Here is a 20,824-nt window from a genome sequence, read left to right on the forward strand (position 1 = left end):
ATCTCTCTTTGTTCTTGTTTTGTGCTTCAAAAGTGTAGTTTTGTCTTAGTTTAACACACAAACACACACTCAAACACCTTGCTTGTGTTACTGAGGCTTCTTGAAGTTGTTTTTGGTGTTCTTGGGTTGATTTGAGCTTGAAAAGCTTGCTGGAGCTGTAGTTTTAAAGGTCTTCAAGGGTGAGTTTCTATCCCTTAAAACCCCCATTCTTGCTTAAGCTTTTAGCCCTTCTTGCATGCTATTTTAAGCTTAGTTTTCTACTGGAAAAAGTTCTGTTTTTGCATGCTTAAGAAGTTTGTTTAAGGTCACTTTTTCGTTTAGGGTGATCTACCCCCCTCTTAGGCCTTGTTAGGCCTTGTTTTGAGCCATCCCTTTAGGCTCTTGTTGCAACCTTTGCATGACCTTTCTACCACTGAAATCTAGAGGATTTTTACTGGTGGAAAGGTGGTTTTGGAGTCTTATATAGGAGAGGGTCATCCCCTCTCCTTATGTCTTGTTTACTTGCTTTGAATGCCTCATGTGTAAGCATGTTTGTTAAGTTTATGTTGGCCATGTCTTAGGATGTATTTTTGGTTATTTTGTTGTGGCATGCCACTATTTTTGCTTGTTTTTGTCACTCCATGCATGCCTAATGCACTTGTAGTGTAAATCACACAAACTAGTCTTGTGTGCTTCATGAAGTAGCATGTCATTCTAGCTTGATTTGAGTCCATTTCAGCATGTTCCTGGTGTTGTTTTACCATGCCATACCTCTATTAGGGTTTGGTTTAATAGCTCCTTGCATGCTTTATGCACTCGTAGTGCATTTCCATGAAATAGACTAACATGCATCATGCTTTGACATGTCATTTTAGCATGCTTTTGGCTTAGCTCTGAGAGGACTTTGTTCATGTTTTAGCATGTTTAAGGTCTGATTTATGTTGTCTTGGTCATGCATGACTTGCTTTGTATAGCCTTGGTTCAATCTAGCTTGTTAGCTTTGTGTATTGAGTCTTCTAGCATGCATTACTTGGACTATTTTAATGATTTGGCATCATCCATAATGTGATTTCAGTTCATGTTTCATGTCCATGTATTCACATTTGTCACTCATTCAATGCGTTGGAGGGTTTCCCCCTTTATGCCTTAACATGAATCATTGTGTATGCCTCCATGCCTTAGCTTGCGAGCCATCATTTCAGTGCTTATTTGGAGTTATTTTGCCATGATATAACTCTAGTTTTTATTTGTTAAGTCATCCCATGCTTGGTCTTAATAGGTGTAGTGTAATCCACCTTATTTGCCTTATTTGCACCATGTCTTATACCCTTCACGTTAGTATGTTTTGGCTTATTTCCATGCATGTTTTGGACTCATTTTGACATGTTCTAGGACTGTTTTAAGTTGCATTAGCCATATGCTTCATGTTTTGCATACTCGTAGTATAAGTGCTTATGCTTGCTTCGAGCTTTGAGCACCATAGCATGCTTCATATGTGTTGTGTACATGATTTGGCATCATCTAACATGACATTTCAGAGCTTATAGCAATGCCATGTTCCCACTTCATTCATGCTTTAAGTGCCTTTGAGTATTGTGCATTGTTGCCTAGTTTTTTGGCTTAGCTTGTATGCTTGCATGCCTAGGTCTTTGAGCCCCACCTTAGTATGTTTCAGTCATTATCTTGACCTATCTCAGCTCTGTCCATGGTTGGTTCAGGCATGCTTGCCATGTATTGCATGTCTCTAGAGTAATCCTCTTTGTTAGCTTTCATGGTTTGGGATTCTTGCATGCTTTACTTGCTTTGTTTGAATAATCTGGCATCATTTCTTACCTCATTTCAGTGCACTTAGTGTGGTCACAATTGCACATTTGTCACTCTTCGAGCTTTCTTGAGGGTTGTGCGGGCCATTGCATGTGCATGCTTATATATGCTTTTGGTGCCTTCATTTTTGTGTCATGGCCACTGATTTGGGGCATGACTGAGGTCTACCCTTTTGGTTTAAGTCCATTGAGTATGCTATGTATATTGCATTGAGTATGCCATATCGTTCATTGCATGTAGTATGCCATCCTACATTGCATTGTGCATGCCATGCAGTTATTTGCATTGTGTATGCCAAGTTATTTTGCCTTGCATTAAGTATGCATGTCCCTAACATTGCTAATTTGACCCTGTAGCATTGCATTGTGCATGCATGCATTAGCATTGTTCGCATATCATTAGCTTTGTTGAGTTAATCATATCACGTTGCATTGAGTATGCCGTGCAGTTGCATGTTTTCATGCTTAAGTCATATTGCATGTTTGCCACGCTTGTGTTGCATTGTTGTTTGGATTAAGTATTAATCTGAGCATGAGAAATGAGGGACGTTTCATACGTCAAGTAATGAAACGTGCCTCAATTCTTAGTCGCCGAGGCTCTTGATGACGCATGATAGAGTTTTAGGCTTTATATGTTTATTTGTGCATTCATTTTACATTGAATTTGCACATGTTGGATCTTTGGCCATCATACATCGAGATGCGTGATTGATTGTCTTGGATCCGATTATGCCTCTCCCTTGATGTTTTGAGGTGATATGGGGTGGCATAGTGCGTACATACCCTTGGGAGACCCTCTCTTTTCTCTATTTTGTGCTCTGTTGCAGCTTGGTGTCACTGCACACCAGTGGCTGGCACCCTCCCATTGTTGGCCGGCAGCTCTTCATTTGTGGCTGGCAGTGTACACTCTTGGTCGGCAGAGAGGTCGGCAGCCACCTCTCATGGCCAGCAGGCCACTGGTGCACTCCTCAGCATTGTTTTGGTGAAATCCAGCCGCTAGTTCTCAAGGACACCCTGCAGACAGAGCCTCTAAAGAGCATTTGGAGAGCTTTTCGGGACGGAAATCGGGAGCATGCATCCTTCCTTGTTCAAGGCAGAGCTGAGGCAGCCTGATTTAGTGTTTTACTTGTTAATTAGCATTCGGTGTTGTAACTTAATTAATTTGTTTGATTAGTTAAAGTTTTGTAATAATTAGTTGTAGCTTGTTATTCAATTTGGTTGTGTAATAATTAGTCTAATTAGATTATTAGATTAGTTGATTAGCTTAGCATAGCTAGCTTAGCATATTCATTCGGACCCTCCGTCGAGAGGGCATATTTTTGTAATAAGCGTGCATGCGTGCGATGCATGTCTTCCAGCTCCATTTCTTTCTCCCTTTTACTTACCTACTTTCAGTGGTTAGTTTTAGGGCATGTTTCAATTAGCATCCTTATACTTGCATGCGTGCATTCATTCATCTGTCTTGCATGCATCGGGTTCGGTGCATCATATTAACCGCATTGTATTTCAATACCAAGTTGAATACATGTATCAATTGTTGCATTTCACATGCCATTTTAGGATAGCCGAGCCTATCTTAGCTACATTTTTGCATGTGTTACATTAGCCATCTTAACATGAACTAGGATCATGCATGATTTCTAACTAGTTCTCTGTTTTGGCTCGAAGTACACTGTAAGTGTTTGCACTTTAGCATACTGCATGTGTGTTATTTGTTGCCATGATAGCATGCTTGCCATGAGGCTAACTGCTTAAGTGTTTAACTGCCTAAATGCCTGTGGGTGAAGGTTGGATTACTTGAATTGGAACAATTCATTGAAATCTTCGATTTAGCCTACTTGCGAGTAGCAAACTTCAAATAATTTTCAAACAAACGGATATGCAATGTTTTGTTCCAAATTAGGCGATCCAGTCTATACTTATGCTGTGCGCATCACGTAGTAAGATTATCTAATTAACCGGAATAAGAGCACATGTGTTTTCAAAAACAATATATCATGCTTAGTACAGGCCGATCTTTGATCGGGAGAGCGGGGGTGCTCATTGTATGACCTTCCCCTCTCGTACCCAAGTTCCTGAGCCGAGGCAACTTTGGTGATGACGGACACGTGGCCTTAGGCATGAGTCAGGGTTTCCTAAATTTCCCAAAACAAAACATTTAGGTGGCGACTCTATATCTGGCAAAGCAGTTCATGTTTGGCACTTCTTTATTAAAACCAGTTTTCCAAAATGATTTGCCGGATTTGGACTCTTTGGTGATTTATCAGTCTTGCATTACACTTTGCGAGATTAGATTCAGAATCATGACTTGAGTCCAAACTGTAGTAAGCTAATGAACAAAACGGAATTCGCGCGCCATTTCGCGCGCAGAGCCGTGGGGTTCGGGCACGTCTACAACGAGGTAAATAACATCAATCTCTCCGCTATGGTGTTTGAGGCTAATTTGGTTGGAAATCCCAAGGAATGGTGGGTTGTCACTGGGGCAACTCGTCACATTTGTGCGGACAAGAAGATGTTCACTACTTACAATGAGGCTGCAAATGGGGAACAACTTTTCATGGAAAATTCTTCTACTTCTATTGTGGATAGATAAGGAAAGGTGATCTTGAAAATGATATCAGGGAAGGAATTTACCCGCAACAACGTACTGCATGTACTAGACATTCGAAAGAATTTAGTTTCTGGTTCTTTGTTAAGTAAAAATAGTTTTAGGCTTGTTTTTTAGTCTGATAAATTTGTATTAACAAAAAGTGGTATGTATGTTGGTAAGGGATACATGTGTGATGGTCTCTTCAAGTTGAATGTAATGACGGTTGTACCAAAACTTGCTATTAATAAGAATAACACATCTTTTGTTTATATTCTTGAGTTGAATTTATGGCATGGTAGATTAGAACATGTAAAATTTGATGCTTTGCGTAGATTAATTGGTTTGGATTATATACCAAAATTTGAAATTAATCCTAATCACAAATGTGAGATTTGTGTAGAAGTGAAACTAAGGCTCCATTCAAATCAGTTGAAAGAAAAATCGAACCTCTAGAATTAATTCATACTGATGTATGTCATCTTAAATTTGTTCAAACTAGAGGAGGCAAAAAGTATTTCATAACATTTATCGATGATTGCACAAGATATTGTTATGTATATTTACTTAGAAGTAAATATGAAGCCTTGGAAATGTTTAAACACTACAAAACTGAAATTGAAAATCAACTTGGTAAAACCATTAAAATGGTTAGAAATGATAAGAGTGGTAAATATGATGCACCATTAAATGAATTTTGTGCATAACATGGCATTATTCACCAAACTACAGTACCCTATTCTCCATAGCAAAATGAAATTGCTAAAAGGAAGAATAGAACCCTTAAAAAAATGATAAATGCCATATTACTAAGTTCATGCTTACCATAGAACTTGTGGGGGGAAGCAATATTGTCTACTAATTATGTTCTTAACAGAATACCTCATAAGAAAACCAACAGCACTCCGTATGAATTGTGGAAAGGTCAACCACCTTCCTACAAATATTTAAAAGTGTGGGGGTGTTTGGAAAAAGTTGAAGTTCCTGTTCCGAAAAAGACTAAGATATGACCAAAAATAGTGGATTGTGTGTTTATTGGCTATGCTCAGAATAGTAGTGCATATCGTTTTCTGACTTATAAATCAGAAATACCTGATATAAATGTGAACACTATTATAGAGTGTTTTTTTTGAACATGTCTTTCCTTACAAGAAAAGAGACAAGAATTAAGTTCACATAAAAGAACTTACAATTGTACACAAAGTCAAGAGACTAATGACAATCAAACACAAGAGACTAGTAATGGTCTCAACCAGCAAGATTTAACTGATGATGAACCAAGACGAAGTAAGAGAGCAAGAACATTAAAATCCGTTGGTCCAGATTTTCTAACATACCTGTTAGAAAATGAACCTCAAAGTTTTAAGGAAGCAATGACCAGTCCTGAGGCATGCAAAATCATAGTTGGGAATTGGTGGATCTTCCTCCCCGTTCTAAACCTTTTGGATATAAATGGATATTCAAGAGAAAAATGAAAGCAAAGTGTTCAATAAAGCAAGACTTGTGGTAAAAGGTTATAGACAAAAGGAATGTCTGGACTATTTTGACACATATTCCCCTGTGACAAGAATAATATCCATCTGCATACTTTGCTATAGTAGTGTTGTACAATTTAGAAGTACATCAAATGGATGTTAAGACAACTTTCTTAAACGGCGATCTAAATGAAGAGATCTATATGGAGCAACCCGAAGGGGTTGTAGTGTCAGGGCAAGAAAAGAAAGTTTGGCGGCTTATAAAATCTCTTTATGGATTAAAACAAGCTCCTAAGCAATGGCATGAAAAGTTTGATCATACTATGCTTACTAATGGGTTTAAGATAAACGAATGTGACAAGTGTGTCTATGTTAAAAACACTGACCAAGGACATGTCATAGTTTGTCTTTATGTGGATGACATGCTTATCATTGGAAGCAGTCAAAACATGATCAAATCAACTAAGCAAATGCTAAACAAACGATTTGATATGAAAGATATGGGGGTCGCAGATGTAATTTTAGGAATGAAAATTACTAAAACATCTGACGGATATACATTATCTCAATCACATTATATTGAGAAAATTCTTGGTAAATTTATCAAGGATGATATGAATGTAGCTAGAACACCTGTAGACATTAGTCTTTATTTACCAAAAAATAAAGGTGATGCGGTGTCTCAGCTAAAATACTCTCAAATCATTGGTAGCCTAATGTACCTAATGAATTGCACTCGTCCTGATATAGCTTATGTTGTTAGTATATTGAGTAGGTACACTAGTAACCCCAAAGAAGACCATTGGAAAGCGATCATTCGGGGTTCTTAGATATCTAAGATTTACCCGTGATCATGGTTTGAACTTTATCGATATCTTGCAGTACTAGAAGGTTATTATGATGCCAATTGGATATCGGATACTAAAGATTCAAAATCCACTAGTGGATATGTCTTTACTTTGGGAGGCGCTGTTGTTTCTTGAAAGTCCATGAAACAAACATGCATCGCACGATTCACAATGGAATCTGAGTTCATTGCTTTAGACAAAGCAGGAGAAGAAGCAGAATGGCTTCGTCACTTCTTAGAAGACATTTCAATGTGGCCAAAACCTGTGCCAACTATTTGCATTCATTGTGATAGTCAATCTGCAATAAGCAGGGCACAAAATCATATGTATAATGGTAAGTCACGACATATTTGTCATTAACATAATACTGTAAGGCAATGGCTCTCAAATAGAATAATCTCAATAGATTATATAAAATCTAAAGAGAATATTGTGGATCCGTTAACAAAAGAGCAAGTGTATAAATCATCAAAGGGAATGGAAGTAAAGCCTATTACATAAAAGTCATCATAATGGTAACCCTACTTAAATGACTCGAGATCCCAAGAACTAAGTTCAAAGAGACAACTAAGTCATGTGTGGCTCACCAGAAATCACCAAGGGATTTAAAATTCCCTACCCATTCCTATGGTGAGAGTGATAACTGCAACATATGTTGTATGCAGGGGTTTAAGAATAAGCTTTGCTTTTAATTATTACTTATATCTTGATTTAGGCATAAAAATCAAGATGAGTATAAGAGATACTCACAATAAGAATCACCTATATGAGTGTCGAATTGGGGCTGTTTCTATGAGAATGAAAAGGCTAAATTCTCTATAAGCACTCATGAACAACCAGGAGCATTCAAGGCCAAAATGAACACAACAGTGAGAATCATGATGTGTTAGAAGATATTTTGTGTGAAATCTATTATCTTGGCTTACACAAACAGCTGAACAATTCAAGGCATTGTATCCATTGGTTAGCTAGTAAGTCCAATAGGTTATCACTAGGGAAGGTTCAAGTCCGAAAGCTACCTATCCTGATGCAAGATATTTTCAATCTATACTCTTTCAAAAAATTCTACATATTGTTGCATTTTCGTTGTCATCAAATTCCATTCATGTGGGGGATTATAAGAAATGGTTTTGGAAAATATGATTTTTTTCCCTTCACTTTGGTCTATTTTTTAGGTGGGACCCATACACCAAAGTTGGAGAGTCTAAGTAGTAATGCGTTCTATGTTGCGTTGTGATTCACATGGTATATTTGGTTGCTCAAAACCATTATCGGGTGAATGGAAAATTGAAGCCAAAGAGAACTCCATGGAAATGGTGTTTTAGGTAAAATTTCCTAAAGGTTTGGTTTAAAGCTTGTCCCACATTGATTTGGTGGGTAAACTTTAAGTGAGTTTATAAGGCTTGAGTTTGGAACTTGGGGTAGGGCCCAATGGACACCCAAGTTTTGTAGAGAGAGAGGTTATAGGCAAAGTGAGCTAGACCCATTGAACCCAAAAATAAAACACACATGCGCGCCGCTGCCGCCGTCCGTCCGGTCGGGCCGGCGGGCTGGGCTAGGCCTGGGCGCGTGCGCGGGTGCATGGTGTGAGGTTGGGTTGGGCTTGTCCGACCGAATATTTATCTTTTTGGGCCAAAAAAAATTGAATTTTATTTTTCTAAAATTAAATTCTAATTTTTTGGAATATGAATTTCGAATATTAATTTCAAAATTGGCTCCGATTTTTTTCCCCCATCCAAACAGATGAATATCTGTTTGAATTTAAACCAAACAGATTCATGTTTGTTTGAAATTTAAACCCAATAGGTTCCTTACCTGTTCAAATAGGTTTGCACCTGTTTAATTCAAACCAAACAACACATTTTCTTCTATAAATAGACAGACCTTCTATTGATTTTTGTTATTTTCTGAAAATTCATTCTTCCCTTTGTAATTACTTTCTGCATTTTGCTACATTTAATTTTCCTATGAGAAAGAGTGTATACACAAAGTGTGTTCGTTGTGTGAATAATTTGTAATGCTGCAATTATTCATAGTTGATCATTTTATCCTGTGAGATAGACATCCATAATCTGAAAGTACCGTAGAGAGGGCGAATCTGTCTTAAGGACACAGGATTAAACACTGGACTTGATCAGAATTTTGTTCAATAAATACATAAGGTCAGTAATTAATTTACTTTCTGTTTTATTATTTTTCTATTTCAGATTTTGATTTTGTTTTTGTAACAAAATAAAAATCTTTCTTTATTTGTTTATTTTATATTCTGGTTTGATTTTTGTAATCAAACAATCTCTCTCATTTTCTTTATTTCTTCTGTTTGTTGTTAAGTACACAAACATAATTTATTCGTAATACAGTGAAGATTGTCCAGCAGTTAGTTCACTTTGTACGTTCAAGATGTTTTGAATTTTACATTTCTTAACTGCATATTGGGAGTGGGGTTTGTAAGGTTTTGTATTTCCATAGTATACACTTGCTTTACTTTTAATTTGGATCAAAATTGACAGGCATGAAGCAAAGTTCATCCGAAAAATTGTTAAAGAGGTTTTATGTGAACTAAAACGTACATTCCTAAACGTTGTTGTGTTCCCAGTTGAAATAGATTCTCATGTTGAAAACATAAATTTGATGTTGAGCTTTGGATCAAATGATGTTCGCATGATTGGTACATACGGCTTGGATGGAATAAGCAAAACAACCATTGCAAAAGCTGTGTATAACCATATTTTCCTCCAATGTAAAGGAAGTTGCTTTCATGCAAATGTTAAAGAAGTTGCAGGACAACTCAATGGCCTAGTTCAATTGCAAGAACAACTTCGTTTTGAATTATTAGGGACAAAGAATCTAAAGATTGGCAATGTTGACAGAGGAATTAATTTGATGAAAGAAAGTCTCCATTCTAAAAAGCTTCTCATTGTTCTTGATGATGTGGATCAATTAAGTAAATTAAATACCTTGGCAGGAAATCGTGATTGGTTTGGTCCAGGAAGTAGAATCATCATAACAACTAGAGATGAGCACTTGTTGAAGGGACCGAAAGTTGATGAAAGATACATGGCTAAGGAATTGAATCACAAAGAGTCTCTGTAGCTTTTCACTTGGCATGCCTTTGGCAAAACTAATCCATTAAAAAATTATGCAGACTTGGAAATGGTAAGTTATGCCAGTGGGCTGCCACTAGCTCTTGAAGTTTTGGGTTCTTATTTGTTTGGAAGAAACATAGTAGAATGGAAAAGTGCATTTGATAAATTACAACAAATTCCTCATGAGAAAATTCAGGAAAAACTTAGGATAAGTTTTGATGCACTAGATTATGACAACATGAAGGATATCTTCCTTGATATTGCATGCTTTTTCATTGGAATGGACAGAGACTATGTCATTACTATACTGAATGGTTGTGGTTTCTTTTCAGAAATTGGAATTAATGTTTTGTTTAGTAGATGTTTATTGGGAATTAATGTACAAAGATGCATGATCTACTTCGGGATAAGGGGAGGGAAATTATAAGTGAAGAATTCCTAAAGGAGCTTGGAAAGTGTAGTAGATTGTGGTTTCATGAAAATGTTTGCTATGTACTTGAAAAAAACAAGGTAAGTGTCACGACCCAAACCCGCCCCTTTAGGTTTAGCGTCGTAACCGGCCAGTAATCATTGGATTACCAAAGGCCTCTGAATAGATTCTCACAAAATAAGGGGCTGCGAATATACATAGTCTATTGAGCTGTGAAGACATATATGAGACAGAAATTTTAAAACTTTATAAACAGTTGTGACGTCATATTTAACATAGTTATACGTCACTCACAGATACAGAAAAAACAAAAGTGGGACTTAGCCCAATATACAGATATACGGAAACTGTTCTAAAATAACCCAAAAGAAAACAAACTCTTAAACATAAGTTACAAAACATGACCACAAGACTTGAATTAATCCAGAACCTCCTTGGGAGGCACAAAGGATGGCCGACAAAATGGAACTCCAGGTGATCATCATAGAGCCTGGCCACGCGCCTGATCACCTACATACATAAATAATAAAGTGAGTGGAAGCCCAGTGAATAATAACAGAGTAAAGGGATTTAGCTGAATGATGTCCCAAATCAGATTCAGAAAATAGATGTCAAATCAGAAACAGATTCATATACGTATACAGAAATCAGAGTTCATGCTTAATCATACGTGGTACATCCATTAGCATTAACAGAACAGAGGGTGGTTAAGTATAACTAGTTCCATAAAAGAATCTCTAGATCCAGGTAATAGATGGCAGATATGCTGAGCTCCATAATTGAGCCTCCAGTACGGGTAACAGATAACAGATATATTAAGTTCCATAATGGAACCTCTGATACCGGGTAACAGCTAACAGATATCACATGATGCTAAGGATGCCACGAATACATATCAAAAATTGGACAATCATTCATTATACAGAGCATAACATGTTAGAAAATAGATCTTATTTCATCATACAGAAAATAAATAAGGTTGAACCTAGCTTTACTAAGTTATTACTCACAGATGGCTTTATTGGCAGATCAGATGAGGTAGGCAGATTAGAGCAAACAGAGCAAATAGCTTATGACGCGTGATTTACACAAATAGATAATTGAAACACACACTCAGAAGGTACTTAACTCATGTCATTTCTTTCTTGGTGTGTTTCTAATCTTTATCCTCATTATATCATCATTACTATGTATTAATCTTAGCCTAAGAATGCCTAGGATGAAATGAGGATGCTAAAATGCACCTAAAAACATTTAACAAATCTTGTTGAAAACAAGGGTCTCGCTCAAGCGCAACTTCCTTCGCTCGAGCGGACATGCAAAAATGTAAGTGGTCGCTCGAGTGTAACTTCTGTTGCTCGAGCAGTCTATAAACTCTATAAAAGTACTAGTTGCTAGATTTTTCCACTCGACGCTCGCTCAAGCGTGAGACTAACGTCCTCGCTCGAGCACAACTCTTGTCGCTCGAGCGGACTACAAAACATGTAAACTTCTGGAAGCGTGCATTTTAAGCTCGAGCCAACTTTTGGTCACTCGAGCGAAGGTGCAAAGACAAAGGTGGTCGCTCGAGCGCAAGATCTGTCGCTCAAGCGCAGGATCTGTCGCTCGAGCAGAGAGGCAGAATCCGGAATTTCTAGATTGCACTCCCAAGCTCAAAACTCGAATTCAAAGCCATTAAACTCAACCTTTGGGCACCAAAACTTGAGAAAACAAGTCTAAACTTTGAAAACATTAAGAATTAAAGATCATTTCATGAAATCAAGGCCCAAAAGCATGTCATTTACTCAAAATCAAACTTGAATGTTTAAGAACAGAACATGAATATAACATGCATAAAATGGTTTGGGCTTAAAGTTTCCAAAACATGATCAAATGAGGTGTTGAACTCAAAAACATGTTGAACTCTTAGAACAAACCCAAAATAAGGACATGCAAGAGGAAATTTTGTGACCTTAACTTCAAATTCGTGAGAATTATGCATGCATATATGATTCACTGTCATTTCACCTAGTTAAGCTCAATTCTAGCACTACACAACTTAATTCTTTGAATTCATGTGCTAAGTGACTCAATCCCAAAGCTAGAAGGTTGAATTGTTACCTTAAATGATCAATTACACTCTAAACGGTCAATTGTTTAAAGCCCCAAGCCAAAACCTCCAAGTTCTCTAGCAATTCCCTTTTTGATCACTTCCCTCTAGGTCTCTCTCTCTCTCTCTCTCTCACACACACACACACACACACACACACACACACACACACACACTTTTGAGCTCAAGGATGAGGGAATGAGAGTGTAGAAATGAAATCAAGAATTTACTTGTGCCTTATATAGGCTTGATTAGGTCATATCATTAGTGGCTAATTAATTGACATTAATTATGCTAATTTAATTCGTTCCGAATCAATTTCGATCAAACATATCATAAAATTCTAAAAATCACAAATAACACATAAACCAAATCAATTTCATGTTTGGATGCCAATAAGGCCTTCAATCCGCAGGATGGAACAAAATCAAAGACAGATATTCCTACACAGAACAGATAGAAACTCATATAGCACATAACACGTGTAATGAATGCAAAATTTCACCTAAATTACTTAGTTAGCATTCTTAATCATGGATTATACATTAATAATGGGTCGGGGTTGTTACAGTAAGAGTCTAATCTTAATTCTTTCTGGTGAGTTAGTAAGTTTCAAGTTTAGAACACTAATTTCAATTATTTTATAGTCTTTCTTCCTTTTAATTTTTCCATTTTTTTTTCTAAAAATTGGGGAACAGAAGCAGTTAAAGGCGTGATCCTAATTCTACCCATGTTAAAGAAGATAGAATGGAGTAATAAAGCATTTGCTCAGATGCATAAGCTAAGACTGCTTTAAATAAATCATGTACACCTCAATGGAAATTTTGAACATCTATTTGAAGAGTTAAGGTGGCTCTGTTGGCATTACTGCCCATTGGAGTATTTACCATCCAATTTTCATCCAGAGAAACTTGTTATTTTATACATGCAATTCAGCAGATTTAAAACACCCTAGATAGATGGCAAGGTATCATATTCTTATCAAATTTATTGTTGTTTGGGATTTTGGATAAATTCTTTACTGGGATCATGATGAAAAACATTTATATAATTTTGTATATTTTTTTCTTGGTTTTAACAGCACTTCAAGATCTTGAAATTCTAAATCTAAGTAATTCCAAATGCCAAACAAAAAGCCTAATCTTCTACGCACTATCGATGCTTGAGGAATTATGGCTTGAACGCTGTACAAGTTTAATAGAGCTCCACGAATCAATCAGACTTCTGGAAAAACTTGTTCACTTGAATTTGAAAGATTGCATGAACCTCGGGTATCTTCTAGGCAGTATCTACAAGTTAAAGTCTGATGAACGTCTAAATCTCACTAGTGGTCCAAAACTAGAGGGGTTTCTAGAGCACTTGGGACATGTGGAAAGCTTGATAGAGCTTTTTGCAGATGGAACAGCCATTAAACAACTACATTTCTCTATTGGACTACTGAAGAATCTTAGGAGCTTATCGTTGAATGGATGTAATAGCAATTGACAACTAAATCCTGGTTTTCTCTCATTTCATCTTGGGTTTTACCGAGAAAAAATGACGACTCCATAAGATTTTTACCATGCTCTATTTCAGGTTTGTGTTCCTTAACAAAGCTACATCTCAGTGATTGTAATCTGTCTGAAGGAGATTTTCCAGTTGATCTTAGGAGTTTATCCTCATTGCGAGCGTTGGATTTAGGCAGAAACAATTTTCATAGCCTACCATATGGCTTCAGTCATCTATCCAAGCTAGAGGACCTTCGGTTGAATAACTGCACAAGTCTTCAATCTATCTCAGATCTTCCTCCTAATTTATTGGAAGTAAGGGCTTATGGTTGTGCATCACTTGAAAAATATCCGATCTATCAAAATTGAAGACTCTAGTAATTTGGTTGGGTCACCCCCAATTTTGGCATTTTCTCTTAAATGGTAATAATAATGGAATGGAAGATCCTCACTGTTTTCAAGGTGCACGAATCATTCCCTTGGACAAGCTCAACAATTTACAAAATCCTCTCTCTCTCTCTCTCTCTCTCTCTCACACACACACACACACACATGTACACACATAGATGTGCAACAATTTAGCAAAAAAATCTCTCTGAAAATTAAGTAAAATGTGTGAAACCAAATTTATTTTATATGTGACTTATATAATACCAAAGGAGAGGAGGATTTCATCTGATCCAGATTATATGGATTAGAGGACACTGTTTAGGTTTGTGGAATCCACCATGGGGTCTATCATGAGTTCCATTTTGATGACCTAAATCTTTCATTTTATCGAACACTTTGTGTATTTCATTCACAAAAAAAATTAGACCGATCTGATAATCATAATATATTTAATTTATTAAATTTGTCACAAAAAATGGATGACAATTGTGTTTTTAAAAGTAAATAATATATATTTTTAATGACAAACAAATAAATTAAATAGTATACGATTATCTGATCAACTTAATTTTTGTGTAAATGAAATAGATGAAGTGCCCAACAAAATGAATAGTTCACTACAAAAAAATTGACTTTTTGCGACGGTAAAATACCGTCGCTAATACTCCTAATGCCGTCGCTAATACTTTTTGCGACGGCAAAATGACTTTTTGCGACGGCAAGAGATGGGTCGCAACTGCAGGGGTTGCAAAAGAGTTTTTGCGACGGTAAGTGCCGTCGCTAATGTTTTGCGACGGCATTTTTTACCTTTTTGCGACGGCACCGTGTAGTCGCTAATAACGTTTGAAATTTCTTGACTTTTTTGCGACGGCCTTATTTTACCGTCGCTAAAAATGTTATTTGAGACGGCAAAAAATACCGTCGCTAATAGTCTTTTTCTTTTAAAAAAACACTGTTTTTGCGACAGTGTGGTGCCGTCGCAAAAAGTATAAAAAATATAAAATTTTTTATTTTTTGCGACAGTGTAATGCCGTCGCAAAAAATATTAAAAAATAATAAAATTTCTATTTTTTGCGACAGTATAATGTCGTGGCAAAAAGTAAAACCTATAACAAAATTAATAAAAATATTAAAAATTTCTATTTTTTCCGACGGTGGTGCCGTCTCTCACTCTCTAAGAGCTGATTATTTACATTCCATTCACAAAAACATCATAACAGAAAATAAAAATAAAAATTGATCAAACCATCAAATTCAATATTTTACAAATAATAATTAAACTGTACACGTTCATAAAAGCATATTTAAATTATAAAATTCACCCAAATCCTAAAAAAAATAAAATAATAAAATAAAATCTAAAATTCACCAATCAACACATTGGATATTTAAATGCTCTTACAAAAAATTAAAAATTTCCAACAAGATCTCAATTTTAAGCCTATTTCAAAAATCAAGCTGCAAATTCCTACTTCTAGAATCAGATCTTCCCCTCGGCAAAATTTATCCTTTTGACCTACAAATAAATAGATAACAGTTGCAAATTATAATATTTTGGAGAAACCAACTATTTAAACACCAGTAATGAAGACAATGAAAACTGTGAAAAGAACACTTACGTTGTCATCAGGAACAACTGCATATCTCTCAGAGTAAACTTTAATCGGGTCTACTGGTTTTTCTGTGACATCACACTATCTCCTGAACATCACAAAGAACAAACCAAAGTTAACACCAATATTTCACTATCACATCATCATCAATTATTATCATTCAATTATAGATTAAGGTATACTTAGTTTCATGTATCATTCAGCTCCAAGGCACTAAACTAACAATGTGATCTCATCAAATATATCCTATATGTTGTAAATTCATGCATGAGCAACGATTATATAAAACCTGCTAAGGAGTGTGTGTTTTGGTATTGGTAATATATAGGTACTGTATATTTCTGCTGAGGGTGGTTAAAATCTTTCATCTCTTCTGACAGGTATAATAGGATTTGAGATATGGAGAGGACATAAATAATAAGAGAAATGGATGAGGAAATAACAACACATACTTGTAGATTTAGTGACCTGTTCCGAGAATCAAGTTCTTCTGGGGTGAATTCAACTTGATTGAAGCAGTGATAGAAGCAATATAAATGTTTTTGATTGGCAACCATTATGAATGTTACAGAAAATAAACATAATCATAAATTTCAAGTGCTCATCAGATGTTGGATTTCAAAGGAGCTCAAAGAGACAAATAAAGTACCTTCTGAAATGGTTTAGTTTTCAACAATTTGAAAAGAGTAAAAAGAGGATAAACATTGGAATCAATGTTTGAGGAAGAATCTAGCTTCCACGAAGACTTGTCACCATCCGTGAAAATTGAATGATGAATAAGCTATCTCTTTACGTCGATAGCTTATTGACTTTCTTGGTCTGCTGGAATTACATCGCCAAGACTAAAGAGAATTTTTTATATAATTGAGGTGCAAACTAACATTCATGTCATCCTTGTGGAACATAGAGCATTCGGAATTAGTCACTAAGTCATAACCAATACATCCAACATAAGTACCAATTGAATTAGCAAGGTGAAGCCTAAAAAAATAATGATAAAAACTAGTTAAAGCTATAGAATTGCAAAATTAAGGGAGTAAATATATTAAGGAACAAGTAAACATAATAACCTTCAGAATCAGACATAATAGGAACAGCAGATGCTCTCATTCTTCTGCACATTTCCTCAATCTGCAGAAATAAGAAAAAGATGACAAAAAGCAAATCTGATTTCAAAAAAGGACATAAGAAATTTATGGTTCATCTAGAACAGGTCTCTGATAAGCAGCTTTGAGATTGAAATTCTACCCAGCTCTCACTTTGGGGTCGAATACCTACACTGCAATACTTTGGAATTTCAGTTTGCCTAAGCACTCTTGCTTTATGTCTTTATCTACAAAAATATGTGGATGTGTGCAAATATGTGAATATAAACAGACTTATTAACTCAATTCACATTCAGTTAGATCAATTGCACGGCTATCCATGGCAAGATAGTCTAAAATTGCATTAAAAACAAGTTGGTCAGTGAGTTATTTTGGTCAAATTTAGTATTATATTGACTGTAAATAAGATTAATTGAAACATGAAATTTAAAAATTATGGGCCTGCTGTTTATCACTCGATTAAAATAGAAATAATTCCACATACACTGGCATAATCTTCCACATCCAAGCAAGAAAAAGTTGACACATAATATCGATGCACAAGGATTAAGAATGTGGTGAGCAGGGCATTATCACCAGTCTTGAACTGATGTTTCCCAACACTAATCCCCCATAGTAAGGATTTCCAACATCCATCCACCCACCAAAAAAATTGAGAATTCCCAGTGCCAAACTAGCGGGAAATATTTGTTTCCTTGACATGACCTCAGAGATAAGGTTTCTTACCGCAAATATGTCATAGATAACAGAGAACGAGAAGGAGATAAAAATATACTACAAGTAGGAACAAAGTAAGCTTAGGCTTCAAACTGCTTATAATCTCACATTATGACAGCTTAAAAAGGGAAAGAGGTAGACTACCTAGGAAAAGACACGAGATGGAATGCCTATTTAGACTTTTGAATGGTAATACCTATTATTATCCCAAAGTCAGTCAACCAAAATCACGCTACCATATTTCTACCTTTGTACAAAATGCTTAGCTCTCTAGACATGCATACAATCATAGTGCAGCCATGACTTAAGAATTGTGGGTTTCAACTCTTTATCTATCCCAAATCACTTGTTCCCAATGTCAGATGCATATATGTTTACAAACCAAGCAGGAGTGTCACTGTTCCCTTTACTTCTTATCAAGCTCTCATTTGACTCGACAATGCACTGGAAAGGATTCATGCAGTCCAGTATGATAAATCAACTAAAAAGTAAGTTACCCGTAACCAAACTTCTTCATTTGGTGCATTCTTGTCAACAAGCATAATGGAATTAGGCTCTCTCTTCCATTGTTCATCAACCTTGTCCCAATATTTACCTGTTGATATCGCAGCAAACACCAGAGTGAAATAACACATATTAGCCACACAAAATCCTAAAAAAGGAGAAAACGGTCAAGCTGAAAATAATTGTGCAGAAGATGAGTCTATTTTGTAGCCTAGTGATAAAACATATGCAGACAAATACACACCTTTTGCCTCCAAGACAACTTTAAGTCTCAATATGAAATCCAGAATTGAAATCATTCACATTATGACTGGGTTACCACTGTATATAGTCATATTCAGCAGACATCGAATCGTAGAGAATCCAATAGTAATCTTTGTGACCATTCTCTAATTGTTTTCTTCCCCATTTTTTCCCCCAGAAAGGCCATTAACTGAAGTTATTTCAGGTGAGTTCCCAAAAAAAATTTATTCTGTTATTTTGTTTTCAATGCCATGAACTTTATCTTTCAGTTTTAAATTTAATTAAGCATACAACAAGGTATCAGAACTCTTGAGTTGAATTGATCATGTTTGATAAGTGTAGGTACATGCTAAATTAAGTGAGTGCTTCATGCTAATTTAACATAAGAAAGCATCACAAGAAAGTCCAAAATAACTATATAATATTGTTTATGTAATGTTTTGAGCAAATAAAGAGCCGCAAAATAAGTTAGGCGAGTAGTTCGTTATTTCTCACCAATTTAATAAAAATGAATAAACATTGTACTATCCCGTAAAATTTTTCACTATGCTTATGTTTGGAAAAAGTAAAGGACAATAGAAAAATATATATTTTATTTCCATTTGTCTCACTTTTTTCATAATCTAAACACAATTTACGTGATTAATTAAAAACATTATATAAATAATGTCACATAATTTCCATATCATGAAACATTAACTTATTTAAGTTGCATCTGCATCATTCCAATTCCATTCATATGTGAAAAATGGACCCCATTATGAATTGTAATAATTGTGAGAGATCATTTTCTTCCCAAAGTCGTACAATGCTGCAATACCAAGTAAATTGTCATGCACAAGCGTGTTCTTCATATGCTTGCAACAATTCCAACCAATCTTCTATAGGCCTTGTTTTTTTAATTTTTTTTAAAATTTTTTTTGTGGAAATAAGGGGAGATTTGAAAGAATTGGCACAATCTTTCTATAACGGAAATGAAGCAACTTGGAAAAGCATTTTGAGTCATTTTTCCACTTTCTGTCCATGACAGATTCACAATGAGATCTAAATAGACCTAAATCTTCAGTTTCTGATTATTTGGGATATGACCAAAAAATAAAAAAAGGGGGAGTTTCTACTAGTCAGAGCATAATACTGTGAATTCTTAGTTTTTTCAACTTCCAAAGCGACAGAAATATTCAAGATTTCTTCTTTTAAATATATATATTTGTGGCAGCTTCCTCATAACTTGAATCCTAATGCATTTTCCACGTATTGCATACAATATTCACAATTTTTAGAGATGTTTTCACAATTTTTAGATAGTTTCATACACCATTCACATTTCTATAACAGAAATGATTCTACTTGAAAAATAATTTTTAGTCATTTCCCCTTTTCAGTCAATCATAGATTCACAACAAGATCTAAATAGACCCTGAATCTTCGATGTCTCATTATTTGGTATATGACAACCAAAAAAAAAAATGAATCTCTACTCATCAGAGCATAATACTATGGATTTTTCGTTCTTTCAACTTTCAAAGCAACCAAAATATTATAGATTTCTTCTTTTTTATATTTCTTTGTGGAATCTTCCCAATAATTAGAAACCTAATGCATTTTCACATATTTCATACAATATTTACAATTTTTAGAGATATTTTCGTACACTATTCACATACTTCTACACAATTTTTACACATACATCGCAACTAATGACTATAAATCAGAGATATATCTGATATATATATATATATAAAACAACCATCGGGCCGAGAGAGAGAGACAGATTGAGAGAGAGAGTTTACCTGTGAGTAGATCGGCGGTGCGATGATCGGTGCGAATCGATCAGATGAGCAACGAGAGAGTAAGAGAGTGATCGGTGCAGAGATGAACGAGATCAGTGCAGAGATAAACGAGAGGGTGAGAGAGAGAGAGAGAGAGAGAGGCGACTGAGAGAGTGATCGGTGCAGAGATAAACGAGAGGGTGAAAGAGAGAGAGAGAGAGGCGACTGAGAGAGTGATGTGAGGGAGACGATTAGATTTAGGATTTTTTTTTTGTTCTAAAGAGATTGGGGATTTTGGGGCGCGGGAATGGAAAAAATGAGGGGAACCGAGCGGGCGGGGTGAAAAAAAAAGAAAAAAAAAAGAAAAAATCATAAATAAATATTTAAATAATAAAATAAAAATAAATAATAATTTTTATTTTCTTTCCGTTATTAAAATTGATTTGTTTCATATGTATTTTAATGAAAAATATTTTCACTAAAATAAAAGTTAATTTTCTGTAGTCAATGAAAAATATTTTTCTGCGGTCTATTTTTTTTATTACTAAAAATCATGAACTAATTTTTTGTAGTAGAGGAAAAGGAGCGGCAGCAGTAGTGAAGGTGGTGGATAAGAGATGATGGTGGTGGCGGCGGTGATGGTGATGGCGAAACAGATTAGTGGTGAAGTTGTGGCAG

The 20,824-nt window shown here is 35.6% G+C and overlaps 1 protein-coding gene, 1 long non-coding RNA gene and 1 pseudogene across 2 annotated transcripts in view; 1 reads left to right on the forward strand and 2 right to left on the reverse strand.

The window, feature by feature from the left end:
• The window catches only part of LOC145793723 (monothiol glutaredoxin-S15, mitochondrial-like), a 98,734-nt gene that overhangs the window by 42,727 nt on the left and 35,183 nt on the right, over positions 1–20,824 (reverse strand). The gene's annotated exons all lie outside the window — the stretch shown is intronic.
• On the forward strand, positions 9,344–10,225 carry LOC114271990 (disease resistance protein RUN1-like; annotated as a pseudogene).
• Positions 15,415–15,994, reverse strand: LOC145792151 (uncharacterized). The gene is made up of 2 exons (XR_014331314.1): positions 15,814–15,994; positions 15,415–15,710 (listed from the first exon to the last, which is right to left on the reverse strand). It is a non-coding gene; the product is annotated as an uncharacterized LOC145792151 (long non-coding RNA).

Source organism: Camellia sinensis, chromosome 6 (genome assembly GCF_055761805.1).
Source record: "Camellia sinensis isolate YWXY chromosome 6, ASM5576180v1, whole genome shotgun sequence".
NCBI classification, from domain to species: Eukaryota; Viridiplantae; Streptophyta; class Magnoliopsida; order Ericales; family Theaceae; genus Camellia; species Camellia sinensis.